Here is an 18,254-nt window from a genome sequence, read left to right as displayed (position 1 = left end):
CTTTTTTATTATCACGAGACTTTTCTTCTGATTCAGCTTTAGTTTTATTTCTCCCCTTTGCCACATGCTTTTATGCTGCTACATTTTCTTGCTGTCGTATAATGTTGTATGTATTTTTAAATTTGCTTTAAAAACTACATTGTTGTAAGCTGTCCTGAGAATCTGGTCAGCCTATAAACATTTAGACTAAAATAATTAAAAGAAAAGAAAAGAAAAGAAAAGAAAAGAAAAGAAAAGAAAAGAAAAGAAAAGAAAAGGTGTATATATTATATAGCAATTGCATAGAACCTTTGACCCTCCACATATTGTTGAACTGCAACTTTCTATTACCCTGACCAAGCTTGCCAGGGCTGATGGGAGTTGTAGTTCAGCAATATCTCGAGGGTCAGAGGCAAGCTTCCCCATACCTATAATACAGAATTGTGGCTAGATTTCTAATTCACTGCAGTTTAACAGTACCACAACCACAGTAGGCTTACGGCATATATTTTGGGAAGTGTGTTTTCTTTTCAAGCTTTACATACCAGTACCGGGTTTTTGTTTTCTTGCTTTCAACAAAGCTGAGAAATTATTGGCTCCGTTCTCACCTCAACCCGCCTCCCAGCTCCCCCCTCCCCCAATGGCTGCCTGTCTTTATTATGATTTGGATTGTGGCGACGGCTACATGGACATGTTGACTGGATTCTTAATCACAGGCGCTTCATCCAAGTCAGAGAGGCTCATGAGCCAGGCAGGCCTTGGCACAGTCGTGAGAAAGGCAGAAACCCAAAGGATCAGATGGCATTAAATGTCGTGGTGCTGTGCTCTCTAGGAGACAATATGTCCTAGAGCCCAATCACACACAGAGAGGCACTCCATTCCAGAACCGTCATTTAATGCAGCTACTCCGCAGGAGTACCCCAGAGACGTGACATTAACTCGGTCGCTCTCGATTCCAGAGGCACAGCATTAGCTAGGCTCCCTCCATCCAGCGCTCCTAGCAAATTGCTAAGAGGAACAAACTGGCCGAGGTGGTTAATAAAGCAGAAGAGATGGAGGTAGAGGCAATCGTGGGGAAAACAGGGACAGCGAGAGATGGGGGTGGGGTGGCATAGGAGAGATGTTGTGAGGTGATGGACAGAGCAGAGGCAGTGTGCTGGTGACACCTGTGCATTTGTTGGAAACACATGCCTAAGGCTGTGTGTGTGTGTGTGTGTGTGTGTGTGTGTGTGTGTGTGTGTTTGCACAGGCAGCTTAATTTCCCCCTCTTCCTTCACAACAGGATCTGGAGAGTTTTAAGGCCTGAAAGAGTCAGCAAGTTGTTTGTTCCAACCATCTGTCTCATTTCCCTTAGCAACAATTTGTCCTTCTCTTCTCCTTGGTGAAGTATCTGAAGCAAAGTCTGGCTGTTAACCCCCTCCCCCTCCCAGTCATTTCTGTGTCTTTCTCACCTCTGTTGGCTCTCTTGTAGGTTATTCCCTATATATCCCATACATAGAGCTGTGACGTCTCTTCTCCATCTGTCCTTTGGGTATGATGTACATGCTAACATTCTGGGGGCGTGATGCTGAGAGAGGAAGCAAGTACATTAACATTCTGAGGGAGGGAGCTTTGAGATGTGCATGAGATGTACTTGGAGGTATATAAACTTGGTATAATCTTGCTGCGCATTGGCCTCGTTCACCCATCAGATTCAGCCGCTCTTTAAAACGAACTATGGTTTAATTCACACAAGCAGCGTGATGGTCTACTCTACGCTACTCAAAAGGTCTCACAATGCACCTGTTCCTGGTGCGCTGTGGATGAAACGAGCCAGAGTGTGGTTTCTTGTGTCAGCTGAATTAGGGTTCGTGGTTTGTTTCCCTCCCAACAAACCACAAGTGGTAACCAAAGTTTGTTCTTGGTTTACTGCTCATGGCTGGTTTGAGGAAAATAAAACCACACGTTCAGGATGGGATGACTGAACAAACCACAACAAGACTCTGACTTGTTTAGTTCATATTTATTTATTTATTTATTTATTTATTTATTTATTTCTTTATTTATTTATTTATTTTTAAGGAGTATTTATATCCTGCCTACTAACCGACGTTTACAGGGTGGCTTACAATATATTTTAAACACAATAAAATAGACAATGATGCAGTAGTCATCACAGAAGGGCAAAGGGATGCATAAAAGCACCCCCCCCCCATTCTTTGATGGCCCAACCATGATGGCCATTCTGCAGCTGCCTCTCATGGCCTAGAATGGATTGTTGAAGCAGATAGATATTAGTCTCACACAGGCCAAAACTTCCTCATTGCGTGGCTGCTACTGTTGTCTCTCCCAGCCTCAGGCGGCAGATGCAGGATTTCCTGGGAGAGCAAAGATGCCCCAAGCCTCCGTCTCATTCCTCAGATGTTCCAACTGCCCATTGACTCCACCACCCTGCCTACAACCATGAAACACAACCTAGGTCATTCATTCAGCTCCCCGTATGCTAATACTATTGAGTTCAACTCATTCTACAGCCTCAGTTAAAAATAACATTTTAATGAAGGGCTTGTCTACACTCCAGCCTTTTTTATCCAGGATTTTTCTCAAGGCACAACTATGCACAGTGTAGCCCCTGCTCCTCATGCTTGTTGAAGAAGGCTCCAGCTTATATCCACAGAGCAAGAAAAGATGTTCAGACATTACATCACATAAATACCTTGGGGGTCATTGCTGATGTCACATTTGTTTGTTTGTTTGTTTAATTTGTATACTGCCCTTCATCTTTAGATCTCGGGATGGTTCACAACATAAAAATACAATATAAAAGCACAAAATAACATTATAATAACAAGAACAAAACCCCCCATAAACCAATAACCCCCTGTTCAGCTGTAGCCAACTGCTGCAGCCTGCTTCTGCAGCAGCCATTCTGCCATTTCAGTGTCAAACCATGCATTTATGGCACAGTGCAATTCTTGCAAGTGATTTTTCTTCTTTTTTAATAGTTCAACTTAAGGTGAAAGACATCGAAGACCTGCCCTGTGCATCCTGAGTGACATCCCAGTAAGGTCTCCCACAATATATGCATGTGTTAGGTGCAAGACCATAGGGGATATGGCAGACAAATATTATGTAAGTCAGGCTTCCTCAAACTCCGCCCTCCAGATGTTTTGAGGCTACAGTTCCCATCATCCCTGACCACTGGTCCTGCTAGCTAGGGATCATGGGAGTTGTATGCCAAAAACATCTGGAGGGCTGAGTTTGAGGAAGCCTGAATTGTAAGTAGTGCAATGTAGAACCAAGAATAATTAGGATGACCTTGAAACACCCAAGAGTTCATTTCTAACAATAGTGTGTATGCAATTTGGAGCAATAAGAGAAGCCAGTGTCTAACATCCTCATTAAACTATGTTAATTATCTGAGGGAAATGTCTTAGCAGAAAAATTACAGATTTCTGTGATATTGGACAATACCAAAGGGAGAATGTTTTTTTTTTTTTTATAAAAAAAATTATACTTAAGCCTCTGTGGCTAGCACTCTATGTTTAGCATGACTCAGAGTTTGAAGAATAGCTAAAGGATCAATTTGTCTATAGAGTTATTAGCAACTGGTGTGCTCTGAATTACCAAGTGCGGCCAGTAGAGAAAACTGGTTAGAAGCAAAAGACCAGGGAACTGTGCATAATGTAGGTAGCATTGCAACTGGACTTGCAAAGATTTTACTGCCCTGCTCCACTCCAGGCATCCAACAGGGGAAATCTAAAAATGCTGTCTGAATGATTAATACCTTCTTACTACGTACCTTCAGCATCATAGAATCAGCCAGTAGTTCAGGAGCATGAATTTATGTCTGCAGTGCAATCAGACATTTTCCTCTTGAGAGTAACACAATTTAAGAATTGCAACAGACCATTCTCAAAATAAGTATGTTAAGTAGGAGAATAGGAATGTTAAGACCAATGCTCTGGAAATATTATCAACACCACATATTTAATGTATTAGTTCAGTAGCAGAAGACGACATCTAAATCTATATAGAAAAATAAAAAAGTCTCATACAGATGGTAAAATATTATTTGATTGCAGGGAACAAAGCTGTGTTGAATCCCAAATCTGTTGCATTTTAACCACACAAGCAGATTACTGGACTGTATAAAATAAAATTGTGACAGTTACTCATTTTCCTGTAAACAAAACAGAAGTAAACTATCATTATGAGATTAATATGGATGTTTAAAATCAGGTATTGTGAGAAACATGCCATTATAATTCATGTGCCTATGGAAGGAAACACAGAATTAATGTACCAAAACAGAGAGTGTTGCACATTCACACTGATTAGCTTTAGCATCAGGACAAGCTTTTTAATTCAGACCAACGTCTTGAGAATTTTGAAATACAGAAAATACTACCTTTGGCCATTTTTGTCTCACTGTATTTCAATTTGAATTTGCATGCCTTTATACACATCGGAAAGGGACGCGGGTGGTGCCAACCTAGCAGTTCGAAAGCACTTCAAAGTGCAAGTAGATAAATAGGTACCGCTACGGTGGGAAGGTAAATGGCATTTCCATGTGCTGCTCTGGTTTGCCAGAAGTGGCTTAGTCATGCTGTCTACAATGACCTGGAAGTTGTACGCCGGCTCTCTCAGCCAATAAAGCGAAATGAGCGCCGCAACCCCAGAGTCGGTCACGACTGGACCTAATGGTCAGGGGTCCCTTTACCTTTATACACATCGGAATGGCTTGGTGTGTTTTGAAATCTCCTATTTTGTGTACACACCATTGGGCGGAGACAGGGTTAGCTTCATCAGGTGCTTTAAACATTTCCACCTTCTCCCATGCAGGTTCAGTAGCCTGAAGTCCCAGGAGAGATGTGCTCTGGCTGAAGCAAGGCTGAGAAAGAGGGAGAGCTTCCATCATGGCACTTGCCTTGTCTGCTCATGATGCTTATGAGAAATGAACTATATGACGTTTGATAGGCACAGGGAGGAGTACAGGTGAGTAGAGTGCCAGAAATGAATGATTCCAAAGTGCAGGTAGGAAGTGGGATTACACACACCCTGCTGATGTCATAGACTTAGGACCACCCCAACACATGTATTCTTTGTACACATCTGGGATTCATTCACCACACATTGAACAAGCAATGTTTCCAAGTTAGAAACTGAATCAAAATGCAGGGTTCTTTTTAGCAGAAACTCCAAGATGTCTGTAGATCCTGACTAGCATTGTGTGCACATGGGCTAAAACAAAAACAAAAGCAGTTTGGAACGCCCTGGAGCTAGATTAACCACGAATGTGCACACAGCACAACACAGTAAACTACTCCTCTGGAAATGGTTTCTGCTGCATGCAAAATCAGTTGCAACAAGATTTAACATCTGGCAAATGGCAGGAAGAACATTACACGATTTACTTACCTTGGCTAAGGTCAACGGTCACCACACTGCATCAATACCAAGCTATAAAGTATGACTAGAGTTTTAAGTAAATGTTACATAGCAACAGAAGTACTCATTGGAGTAGGAGTACTTGCATGTAGTTTTATAATAGGAGCGGTTTTCCCACGGCTCGCAAGCCTCCCAGCTGTCAGTCACATGACATCAGGTGATGAGTGCCAGGACTTCAAAGCAGCACACATGGCTTGCAAAGAGCCCTGCGTCGTGCTTTAAAGTGCTGCTGGACACCTAAAGAGATGACTTCAAGTTTGTCTTCTGCAAGAACTGGCTACATGATCAAGTTGCCCATGGAGAACTTGGTTGCACAGCCTATCTTGTGGGCTTGGAGTCACCACCCGTCGGCTGATGGGATGGGACTCCCTACCTGCTTTTGACATCAGGTGTACTGCCAGTGGGCGTAGTTTGTGTGAAACAGTCTTGTAGTGTAGTGTGAGTGTAGAGCCAGTGTGGTGTAGTGGTTAAGAGCGGTAGTCTCATAATCTGGGGAACCGGGTTCGCGTCTCCGCTCCTCCACATGCAGCTGCTGGGTGACCTTGGGCCAGTCACACTTCTTTGAAGTCTCTCAGCCCCACTTACCTCACAGAGTGTTTGTTGTGGGGGAGGAAGGGAAAGGAGATTGTTAGCCGCTTTGAGACTCCTTAAAGGGAGTGAAAGGCGGGATATCAAATCCAAACTCTTTCTTTGTAGGTCAAATGGAGTCCCTTGCTGGGCTGAATTTGGCCTGCAGGTCAGGTTTCCGACCACCCTTTTATACTGATATATTTATACCTTACATATTTTCAAAAGCAGTTAGTTATAGAAACATATTTCACAGCTGTAGAATTGCCAGGGAATAAAATATTTTATTTCCAGAAAACAGCTGTAAGGGCAGGAAATAAAAGCTATAATCCTTGATGTAAGGTGATAAAAGCACAGTTCTATAGCATTTATTCAGGACACAAATTGTGGAACAGCATCAATATTTGATCCTGAAGATTTGTACAATATTAAAGTACAAAAAGAAATTAAATTGCAACTGGCAATATGACTTATTGAAGAAGAAGAAGTAGAAGAAATGACAGACCTATAGTAAGAAGCCACAGCGGGGTGGGAATAATTCAGGATTGCCAGCAACAAGTGGCAAATTATTTAATATTGCTTGAAGCAAGTGACACAAGTGTAAAGTTTGATAGGACTGATAGGCAGTGACAGGTTTGGTCTCTGGCATATACAGGCAGGGATAGTGTTTTATTTCTATAGCTGCTGTGAATCCTGGTGCTGTTGGTGGGCTGAGTATTGGAAGAGGCACTTGCTTACAATGACCACTGCAGTGGAGCAAGTTCTAAACTATAACCCAATACCTGGGGGAGAGCAGAGGTGGTTTTAGAGCAGTGTGACCACTCCAATGTATTGGACGCTGAGCAGAGTGCCTGGTAAGCACTTGCCCAGCTATAGGAAGGAGGTGTGAGGGCTCTGTCGGGGGCCTAGAGCAGTGGCGAAGGAAGGCTTTCTGGCACCTGGTGCGGGGTGTCGAGGGGCGGGGCAAACCACCCACAGGGATGGGACAAACGGCCTGGGGCACATGCGCAGCACTGATACAGACAGCGCATGCCCGGCGCCGATACAGACTGCTCGAGGTGCCCATAACAACAGCGCACCCTCAGCCGCCCTACAGTGAGTGTAGCCCTCGACCGACCGCCATTTTGTCACCCCCCCCTCAGGGTGAGACCCAGGGCGGACCGCCCCAACCCCCCTTCTTACGCCCCTGGACTAGAGTCCTCCTGCCTCCTTCCCAAAATCTAGTTAGCACTTGCTCCGCTTTGGGAAGGAGACAGGAGGACTCTAGGACCCTGACAGAGCCCTAACGCCTCCTTCCCAAAGCCCTGCATGGTGGGAAGGCTGGAGGCTGCCAAAACTGGAGCATCACCCAAGACTGCAGTTATAGGTAATTTTAGACTCGAGACTTAAGGGATGGTCCTCTTGACATTGTTATCATTATGTTTATTACTTTACCCACTTCAAAATGTGGTAAGCCAGTCCTGCTGCATTTGGCAGCGATCTTACTCCTTCCGCTACTGAGGTTCTGGTCTTCTGCCCCCAGAGTTGAGCCCTGATGGTGCCACTGCCAAGACCTACTCCAGCAGTTTCCTAGAGTTGGTCTGAATGTTGACCCGTTTAAAAGAGTTGCTTTATCTGCTCTGTATTTTAGATCAAGAAAATAGCAGTAAAAGCACCGGGGGGCGGGTATCAAATCCGCACGAATGGTTTATAATACCATCTCATAGGGAATTGCAGAATAGTCACCAAGTGTGGGGTTGGAGGCTGGTGGACAGTAGACATCGTTTGCAACTTAATTTCTTTTAAATATCATTTTCGTATTTGCAGAAGCAAAAAATAGGCCAAATCTGATGTTTCCCTGGTTTACCAGAAGATGGCGCTAATGAATAAGTGTTCCTTGAAACCTTATTTGGTACCAGCGTGGGTGGTAGAACAAACAGGTAAAAAGCTGTCATTGGTTCAATTTCCACTAGTGAGAGAGGCGGCAAGCATTCAGCATTTGTTATGTTTTTTGCATGCAAGTCACAGGGCTGTGCAAGATTTTGTGCAAACCTAGTTGACAAACTAGTAGCAACATGCAACAAAACAAGACAGCAGCCTCTACGCTGCAAACCAGGCCCTTCGCCAATCTTGGCTGCTGCTTAACAGAAGCAGACAGAAATATAATCTCTGGCTCCTACTGACTCAGGCAAGCAAAGTCCTCCAAGCAAGGCACATTTTGTAGTAGGGAACAGCAACAAGCTAATTTCTCTTGTTACTGAAGCCAGCAAGGAAATCTGCCCGGGGTGGTTTCATGGAGCAAGGAGGTTGAGCCTTATCAGAGGGCTTGTCTATTGCTGTCAAAATGACGTTCACTGCGGGCCTTCAACAAGAAGCCAAGGAATGTGGAGGATTCCACCTGTGAACCACTATCAAGCTATGGCAGTGGAGGATATATTGTGCCTGTGCTCAGCCCTTTCTGAGGGCCCTCACTAAACTTGACTATGTCCAAAAATATTATGGTGCTAAATGCAGAAGAATGAGTTAGCTTATCACATGAGTTATCTTTTTTTTTTTACTATTATATTGTTAAACAGTACTTTTTGTTTCTATATGTTGAAAAACAAACTTTATTTAAAGGAACCAAACGAACAAAAATTCAACAGTTTCTGTAAAATATTCATAGATATACATAAAATATATACCATTTCTTTTGTGCAAAACTGTCAATTAACTTGTTGTCATTGTGTTATTCATTCATTCATTCCCTGCCCTTCATCCTAAGGTCCCGGAGTGGAGTTGCATCTTGCAAAATTCAATGCAGAACTTTTGATCGCTGAAATTGCTGAACAAATTAAACGTTCTTGAGATATAGTAGAATGTAAGTACTCTCTCTCCCCCCCCCTTTAAAGTTACTGAATGACCTTTAACTGGTTGTATTCACAACTGAAAAAAGAGAATTACATCACAATGTGATATGACTGATGTAAGGAACTTCTCTAAAATGTATGCTGGTTTGGTTGGAGTACATTAGGAGGCACTAATACTTCTGAATACATTGGGGACGCAGGTGGCGCTGTGGGTTAAAGCCTCAGCGCCTAGGGCTTGCCGATCGAAAGGTCGGCGGTTCGAATACCTGCAGCGGGGTGCGCTCCCGCTGCTCGGTCCCAGCGCCTGCCAACCTAGCAGTTCGAAAGCACCTCCGGGTGCAAGTAGATAAATAGGGACCGCTTACCAGCGGGAAGGTAAACGGCGTTTCCGTGTGCGGCTCTGGCTCTGGCCAGAGCAGCGATGTCACGCTGGCCACGTGACCCGGAAGTGTCTCCGGACAGCGCTGGCCCCTGGCCTCTTAAGTGAGATGGGCGCACAACCCCAGAGTCTGTCAAGACTGGCCCGTACGGGCAGGGGTACCTTTACCTTTACCTTTAATACTTCTGAATACCAGTTGCTGGAAACCACAGGAGGGGAGAGTTCCCTTGTGCTTAGATCCCGCTTGGAGGTTTCCCACAGGCATTTGGTTGGTCACTGTGAGAAGTGGATGCTGGACCAGGCGGGCTATTGGCCTGATCTGTCTCATGTAAATAGAATTTGTTCCTCAACGGGGGGGGGGGGGGAGAGTTCCAAAAACAGACAATGTGAACAGTCTTCTTTGAGCAGTCCTAGCAAGTTCAAGATGCAAAGGCTGATGTCCTCTGTAAACTGAATAAAATTTCATTTAAATCAATAGAACATTAAGTAAATGTGATTAGGGGTGGGTTGCAATGCTGCAAAAAGGCCTAACAGACACAAATAAGCCACCAACACGCCTGGAATCTCCTAAACAGAATTCCCTTTGGTGACTCAGTGCATGATTTTGTATTCTTTGCTGTGGTGCTTTTATTTAGCAAAACCTGCAGCAGAGGCATATGTAAGCAGTCAAGTGCTGCTTAACAAATGGGCCCTTTCCTTAAGGAACCAGACAAGAAAAAGTCGTAAGTTGCACTGAACATAAAATGCCTGTGTAGTAAAACGTACTAGTCGCAATAGCATCCAGCAGTTACTGCTTTGTTTATTCCCTATTTCTTCTTTATGTACACTATAACGTAAGCAAAACAGTCTACCCCAAGGAACATGCCATCTAAATCTCAACAAAAGGGAGACAATGGAAGGACAAGAAGGGAGGGAAGATAGAATCATGGAAACTGTGAATGCAGTTAACTTAGTATTTCTAGGAAGTGAAGTTTAAGAGGTTGGGCTAAAGTCTTCCTGGAAAATGTATTTTTAAGAGAGATTTGACAGGAAAGAGGTGGCATAAGGAGCTGGCAATGGTGAATGGGTGGAGTTGTTTCAGACTGCAAACCTATGCACCCTTATCTAGACTTGATGGTACTTGCTTCTGAATAGGAGCTGAGATGCATCTGGTTCCAGGCAACTCATTCATCCCGGATCTTAATTAAAGTGGGCAATCCTATGATCACACTAAGTGGCCTGCCAAGGCGGTGGAACTGAGATATATACTTGGGAGAGGAAGGGGGGTGGATAGGCCATGTCTCATTTCTTTCTCCAAATTCAAACTGGAAAGCCTCCTTTTAGCTTTTCCTTCCTCTCCCACTTCCAGACTCTGATGGACACTACAACAGGAAGACAGTGAAAAGGACTGCGTCAGAAGGTGGTAGACTTTCCTTCAGTGGAGGTTTTAAGACACAGGTTGGATGGCCATCCATTAGAGATTCTTTAGTGGTGCACGGGGAATTCTTGCATTGCATGGGGTTGAACTAAATGACCCTTGGGACCCTTCCAATGCTACAATTCTATGATTCCGAAGAGTGGAGAAGTATTCTAGAGCAATAAGACCACTTAGCTTCTTCTGTTAAGTCTCTGGTTACAGACCAGGTTAGTCAGGCAAAACCACAGCGAAAGACCCATTCACATGAATCAAAGCAGCTAATGATCTGTTCTAGGAAAATGATCCCACTGTCTTATTTCTGTCTAAAAGATGTATATTGTTGATGTTCAAATGCTTTCCCTTTTATTCAATTAAAGTCCTTGCTTTTTAGTCTGCTGCATCCAGAGGGTAGTTTCTTCCAGAGTTAATTTAGCACTTAAACATTTATCTGGAAGCAGAGATAGCAAAGTATCTCAAGAAAGAGGGAGGAGGGTTGCTAAGTGAACAACTTGTTTCCAGAGTGCTGCTGGTGTATTTTATTGTTTATTGTTCATTTTAGTTATTAAATTTGTATACTGCCAATTGGACTCCCTACTTCATTGAATAAACATTTCTTGTATTGTGTCACACCTCTTGACTGTTAAAAGCGAACCATTAAATGAATATTTCTTGAAGCCCAAGCCTGTACTGTTAAGCTACTGTTCTGCATTTTCATCACAAACTTCTTGTGGACAATTGCCTGGACGTCACTATTTTGTTGATGTGTAACTTATCCTTTTATTAAAGACTTCTGAAGAACTGTTGAAGGCCAGCCTTCCCAAATCTTTCGTTGCTGCTTTCTGCAGCTCTGGGCCCTCCCTTCCTTGGCCTTGTCATCTGTCCAGCCCAAGGGACTCACATTTCCTACAGAAACTGACAGAGGACGAGCATGTAAAACTGTATTCTGGATTTCTGCCCCTGGTTACTGGCACAGAGCTGTAGGATGCCCTATAGCACTTACTCTGAAATTATGTTTTCCTGGTAGAGGATCATCTGTAACTTGTTGTCATAGATGGAGTGCAACCACAATCCTCCATGCCTCCACAGCAAGAGAAAGAAAGAAAAGTAATAAGCATTTTCTTTCACAATTACAAAAACCAAAGGCAAGTAATTGTACTCAATAATTATAACTTGGAGTATTATTTGAGATGATTGGACGAGTGGGAGTGACTACCTGCCTGCCACAAGAGGGGATTGTGAAGTGCCTAAGGTGGGAGGTTGTACAGTTTTGTGGAACCCTGGGGCATGCTCACAGAAGCTGAGGGTTCCATGGAACTCTGGGTAAAAAAAACAACCCTGTGCTACAGAAATAAAGTAACTATTTGTGAATCTTTCATGAGGCTGCCAAGTATTTGTAAATCTTTCAGGAGGCTAACTATATTGAGTCAGGAGCCAAAGAGAATCACGGAACATAGAGCACATTACAGCAATTCAGACTGGATTGTAACCAATGCATGTGTCACTGAGGGAAGACCTCCACTGGATGACTGCTGTTCTCAAAGGTCCACTGAATTTGGGAAGCAACTTGCAGGGCAATATTATATTATTATAAAGCTGTAATCAGAACTGCAGGGCCACTGAAGTGGAACAAGCATATGGAAGCTCACCCGGAACTGTATTTTAGATCCTGGCCCCTGGGTGTGCTTCCTTGTTCTCAGTCAAGTCTGAAAATTCCTCAAGACACAAGGAACAATAAATGCACTGGATTATTTCACATTGTCAATGACAAATGTCAGTGCATTCCTTATGCCCTTGCTGCTCCTTCTTATGCAAACTGACTCCTCCAAGAAACAAAAAACTAATTGCACCAGTCTGCCACCACTCAACTCTCTCCCCCTCCCCCTTTGCTACTGTATTGTTTAATTTATGCCAGGGCTCTGGAGTGAAAACTATTTTTCATATCAAAGCTAACCTCAGATTTAGGAGGATAAACAGGTTTCTAAGCATGTGCAGAGAGCTCTTCCTTCGACACTGAGAAACCACTGCTCCCCCCCCCCCCAATTATTAAACAGCAAGGGTCCCTTTCCGGGGACATGGCAAGGATTCTAGACAGGCTCGAGCAGAGCAAAGAAAAACCTCGCTTTAGGAATTTAGCAGAGAAGGAAGGCTTCTCTTTCCCCTCTCAGCACCCGCCTCTCTTTGCCCCGAGGTGCGTGCAATCGGCCGCCCCCTCCGCCCCCGCGAGGCCTCCTCTTTTCGCCAGCTCGCTTCGCCAGGCCCGCGCTTCCCGACAGCAGAGGGCGCAGGAAGGCCCCGCTGTCGCCATAGTTACCGCTGGGTGCGTAGCGGGACTTACGGAGCTGACGCAGTGGGCGGCCCGGCGGGCGGAGGCGGCCCTGGCACGAGCGGAGGCGGCATTAGAGAATTGGGGCGGCGGGGTGCGGGGTGGCTGCCGAGCCCCGGGATGGAGGCGGCGGCGGCAGCGGCTGCGGCTTCGGCCCGGTGGCGGCGGCGGCGGAGACGGCGGCAAAGGGGTGAGCGGCTGCGGGAGAGCGGGGTGGGGTGTGGTGAAGGGAGGGCGGATGCCCCCTCTGTCGCTGCGGGCGAGGAGTGCAGGCGCGCCCCTGGCATGAGCGGGGCGGGAGGCAGGCGGGGCGGGGGGCGGAGGACACCTCCTCGCTCCTTGGCGGCGAAGGGAGGCCGTTGCGTCTCCCGCGCGGGAGCGAGCCGAGAGGCGCCCCTGCCCTGGCATATGGCAAGGCAGCGGGTGCCTTCGCCTGCCCACCCCCGCAGCGCCGCCGCTGCCAGAGGTGGAGGGCCCCGTTGCCATGGTGAACGGGGAAGCATCCCGAACCCCGGCACCGCCGGCATGGCAGCAGGACGGGTAAGGAAGCAGCGCGCCCTGGAGCTCTCCTGCTGCCCAAAAAGGTGCCCTCTCCTCCCGCTTCCCCTGATCGGGGAGGGGACCTTGCGGGGCACAGCCTGCGGTTCGGAGCGGAGGGAAAGGAGCAGGACGTGGGGGCGGAGGAGGAGGCGGAAGCGCATCCTGGGGTGGCTCTGGCAATGGCTTTTCATGTGGCCTTGGGCTGCGTCTCCCTTCCTCCCCCCGGGTCCGCCCAGCGCCCTCTGCCAGGACTAGGTAGGGTGGGCTGGTTGCGAGATTCATTTGGGCGTCGGGAAATCGAGAAGCCGGGGTTGGGGCTCCCGGGTAGCAGGCGCAGATGGATGTGCGCGCGCGTGCTTGCGTGGAAAGGAAGGAATTTTGTGGCCTTCGGCACAGCAGTTTTGTAACGATCCGTTTCTGCTGAATTTAATCTGGACACTCAACACCACGGTGGTTTATGTTGGGCTCATGCTGGCCCTTGGCGGAGCTGGCGGTCTGAAGCTACTTCCTTCATATATTCTGGTGTTCCTGTCTTGGATTGCAGAAGAAAATGTCATTCGCCTTTGCATGTGCATTATGGGGGCTGGATTTGTATTAATAGGCATTTACTTTGCAGGAAAAGGAGGACTCTTTCTATATCTTGAGGGAGTGGGGAAAGGAACTGGTCCTTTATATCTGAGTGGGTTGTCTCCACAAGAACATACCTGCTGGGCCTGAATATCAGGCAATGTTATCACTGGGTGCAATCTGTTGAAAGTTACATGTGCTCAGATTACATTGAAATGTAATGAGACCTTGCAGTATGTAGTGTGATCCTATGCATGTTTGCTCATAAGTCCTTTTCAATTCAATGGATACTTCTGTGTGTTTAGGATTGTAGCTTTAGTTCCATTGACTTGCACAGAATTTAAGCATGCCTCATTTTGATAGGACATTGTGCTTATGTTTGGATTATTAGGTTTGGCTTAGTTCAGTTCAGTTTATAAAATTGTGAATTGCACCCCTTAACCAGTGGAAGCCCCAAAGAAACTTAACAAACAATAAATAAAATGCAAAAAATACAATATATATGAAAGTATTCCTTAAAACAATAGAATGCAAACATACCACAGAATTCTTCCAAAATATCATCTAAAGAATAAGTATCCCCATACAAAACTAGAATTGACACCAAATGACCACCAAAAGCCAGGTCACTATCCAAATGCTCGGAAAAATAAATATGTATTTGCCTGACAGCATGACAGTGTCACCACCAGAGGAGCTTCCCTGAGGAATATTTTCCATAACTGGGGGCTGCCACAGAAAAAGCCTGTTTTCTTGTTGCCATGCTTTGGACATCTCTTGGAGGGAGTACACAGAGAAGAGACTCAGATTGATATATTTATTTCACAGGTTTACAGGAAGCTGCCTTATCCTGAGTCAGTCGACTGTTCCATCTAGCTCAGTACTGTCGACACTGACAAGCAGCAGCTGTCTAGGGTTTCTGACGGGAACATTCCCAGTCCTGCCTGGAGATACCAGGGATTGAACCGGGGATCTTCTGCATGCAAAACATGTATTCTACCATTGAGGTACAGTCCTTTGTATATATTTATATCCTCCCTTTCCTTCAAGAAGCTCAAGGTGGCATACATGCTTCTCCCACACCCGCTTTATCCTCACAACAACCTTGCGAGGTAGGCTAGGCTGAGAAGCTGTAAGTGGCCCAAGCTGAGTAGGGATTTGAACCTTAGTCTCCCAGATTCTAGTTCAGCACCCTTATTGTAGGATCCTGGTAGATTCATATGGAGGGAAATAGCTATAATTGTCTAGAAGTCACACACTGAGATCAGAACAAGACAAATTTTGGAACATACTGCCTCAAAAGCCTTACAGACACAGGCAAAAATTGGGGGATAAGCCTATAGCCAGGTTGCAACTATGGTGTGTGTTTCTACACGCTTGTGATCTGGACTGGACAAGTACCCACTTGAGGGGTATTTTATATTAATATTACATGTGCTTATTAAAAGATGCAGCCAATGATATGATTGTGGATCTGTGAAGGATGCCTGTGGGAAGGGTGGTCAAATGGTAAATGTGTTTTAAGACTTTGGAATACAATGTTAATGGGTGGATTGCTAATTCAGTGTTCTGGATTATGCCATTTCTTTGGTTGATGTGCAGAGGTATTCCTAGAGAACGCAGTGCTGCTCACAGTGAAAATAGATAATAGAGCTGCTTTCTATGAGTGTAAATGGGTAACGTTTGATATACTACTGATTTCTTGGATTAAGTGCTCCCCTCCCCCCTTTGTTTGATGACCTGGCACAATTGCTTAATTCTGCGCTGGTTCTACCAAAGTCTTGCTAATCAGAGCAGGTCATGAAATTCAAGGTTTTAATAAATAATTGAGAGTATTCTGAGTACTGTGTGTGCTATGATATCAAGGCTCACAAACCTTCTGATTAAGGAATGTACATTTTGTTTCATTCATCTGTTACAAAGACATCCTCGTGATAATAATGAGCTTAGTGGAACAGATGATTTTTGCCTTTTTTAAGCAGAGAGGTCATACCGTTAAGGACTGTATTGCCTATTATGCTATATTCATGCAAACTAAGATTAACAGCAGTTATGATACTTCTGTTAGGCCTTGAAAATTTGTCCCTGCTCCATCTGTAAAATAGCACAGATAAACTCCTTACTGCCAATAGAATCTTATTATGTTGATCAGAAATTCTGCTGAAGGTGAGCTCGGAAGACAGAGTCCCACCAGGTTCCCCACCCCCCTTTCACTAATTGCAAAGTGAAATTGTATTCAGCACTGGTGGTGAAGCTACAGCCACTAAATCCACAATAGGGTTTTGGTAATAGTTTTATTATCTTGTCTGCAAGCCGTCCCATACTCTGAAATTCAGTGTTCTCCATGAGATGAAGTGCATTTCAGCTGTTGGTTAGGCCTTATTTAGAGTGCTTTACTTTTGTATTGTACTGTGATGTAAGTAGAAAAGTTGCTTGCAAGCTACTGTTGGTCTTATTGATCAGAGCCCCACCCTTCCTTCTTTCATCCTGCCCATTAGCAATACCACGTCATATCTTTGACCATGTTGTTTTTTCAAAGAAAAAGACAATTTATAAATTTCAAAAGAAAATGGTGCTAAAAAATTGTGCCATTATCAAGGTTTAAACTGTTCTGGGTTTCAGCCCTGCAGTAATCTATTTCCAGTACTAGGGGTGAGCCCTCTAATATGTGAAGAAAGAAATAAAAATGCTTCTGAACATGTACTTTTACATTAGTATTAAGTTACTGCAGTGGGCACCCACCCTTAGAAGTGAGGAGAAATGGATTCCAGGGCAAATGCCTTTACTCCCATGCAGACCTTACTACCCTTGCACCAACTCAGTTAATAAGATGTTTGTGGGGGTGTTGCAGTGTTAATACTGCAGCAGAGACTGGTCTGCTGTATGAGTCGTGTTCAATGTGGAAAAAGGCACTACTGTAAACGGAGGCAACAGCAAAGTTCAAAATTATTTGACACTTCAATGCTCATAGTTCTGATGTCGCCAGCATGACACTCGTGGGGACAGTGGAACCACTGTAGATTCTCTTTAAGTGCTGTCCTCTCTGCCCCTTCATCATGAAGTGACTTCCCCTGCCATGAAACATACATGGAGTTGAAGGAGGAGGTTGGGAGCATTAAAGGCTCAGAACAACATCTCAGCAGAAGAACAGATGAAACATACATGACCGGGAGGATTGGAGGGCAAGGGGAACAATCTGGGAGACTAGAGGGAAGAAAATGTAGCACCTGTGGAGGAGAAAGTGGGGTGGCTCAGGAATTGGAGGAGAGAGAAAGGGAATACTCCACTTGGAATAAAAGCCTAGGGATAGGAAGAGTTGCTCTATTTGTCATGTCTGTGGATGCCCACAGCAATTACACCAAAATATATAAATGTAGTTGCAGAAGTGGTGGTCAGACTGTGCCTTATTTTCAGGGCTTAGCTTGAAAAACGATGGAGTATGCAGCAATGATTTGGCCAGAGGTTATAATGGAAAACAGAGAAGTGTGTATCATCAGGCAGTTACATCTCTACAACACTTCTGCATTTCTGAAAAAGTGATTGCTTGTACAAATATATAGTTGTTTGCCTCATCACACAGACCTCACATACTGATTTCTGATACTATACTCCAGTGCAATAGAGAAGTTACTGCATTTTATATTGGGTAGCAGGAGGAAACTTCTGTGTGGTCGGATTGTGCAGAAAATGCTCTGAAGTGGTGGCAGCTAGGAAATAATAGAATTACAGGATAGCATAAACTCCTGTATTGGTTAGCATACACCTGGCATAATTTGGTTTTTTCATTGGTTACTTTGGTTGCTGCTAGGCAGTATCTGTATGGTGAGCTGTGTTGGTAATATTGTATAAGTATAGCTGAAAACATTCCAGTGGTTTGAAGCATTCAAACTGTAATTTATTCTGTATGGGAACAAGGAGTTTTGCTCATAGAACCACTGTTTAGAATGTGTTTGTGCAATCTGTTAGATAGCACATGTGAAATCTTAGTGAAAATGACACCACTACCATATCAGACTCATTTTATGAACCACTCATGCAGCATTTTTTCAAAAAAAGAACACAAGCAAGGCTACCACCTTCCCTTGTGGTAATGGTACACTGATTTATGAATCTCTTACCTTCCACCTTAATTCTTAGGTCTTTGACAGCGACACATTGTCATCAATGTTGAAACATATCTGCCCTTCCCTAGGTAGGTAGGTAGGTAGGTAGGTAAGTAGGTAGGTAGATAGATGATAGATAGAT

The 18,254-nt window shown here is 44.7% G+C and overlaps 1 protein-coding gene and 2 long non-coding RNA genes across 5 annotated transcripts in view; 2 read left to right on the top strand and 1 right to left on the bottom strand.

Moving 5' to 3' along the window:
* LOC307205018 overlaps positions 1 to 8,985 on the top strand; it is a 36,054-nt gene extending 27,069 nt beyond the window's left edge. Inside the window, exons 4-7 of one of the 3 annotated variants that reach the window (XR_013833797.1) lie at positions 2,975 to 3,026; positions 4,804 to 4,956; positions 7,783 to 8,393; positions 8,720 to 8,985. This is a non-coding gene — a long non-coding RNA (uncharacterized lncRNA). Of the gene's footprint in view, positions 1 to 2,041; positions 3,027 to 4,803; positions 4,957 to 7,782; positions 8,394 to 8,719 lie in introns of those variants that run through there. The other 2 variants (XR_013833798.1, XR_013833799.1) reach the window with 2 other exon arrangements.
* A 2,346-nt stretch (positions 8,986 to 11,331) lies between these two features.
* Positions 11,332 to 13,091, bottom strand: LOC307205012. The gene is made up of 3 exons (XR_013833796.1): positions 12,911 to 13,091; positions 11,580 to 11,649; positions 11,332 to 11,491 (listed from the first exon to the last, which is right to left on the bottom strand). It is a non-coding gene; the product is annotated as an uncharacterized lncRNA (long non-coding RNA).
* Positions 13,092 to 13,105: 14 nt separating this feature from the next.
* The window catches only part of DAGLA (diacylglycerol lipase alpha), an 86,043-nt gene continuing 80,894 nt past the window's right edge, over positions 13,106 to 18,254 (top strand). Inside the window, exons 1-2 of the mRNA XM_079957254.1 lie at positions 13,106 to 13,442; positions 14,838 to 15,016. The gene's annotated coding sequence lies outside the window, so the exon portion shown is untranslated. The remainder of the gene's footprint in view (positions 13,443 to 14,837; positions 15,017 to 18,254) is intronic.

This window comes from Podarcis cretensis (genome assembly GCF_951804945.1).
Source record: "Podarcis cretensis genome assembly, chromosome: 1".
NCBI lineage: Eukaryota > Metazoa > Chordata > Lepidosauria > Squamata > Lacertidae > Podarcis > Podarcis cretensis.
Note: the sequence above shows the minus strand (reverse complement) of the source record. Positions and strands in the feature narration are given on the sequence as shown.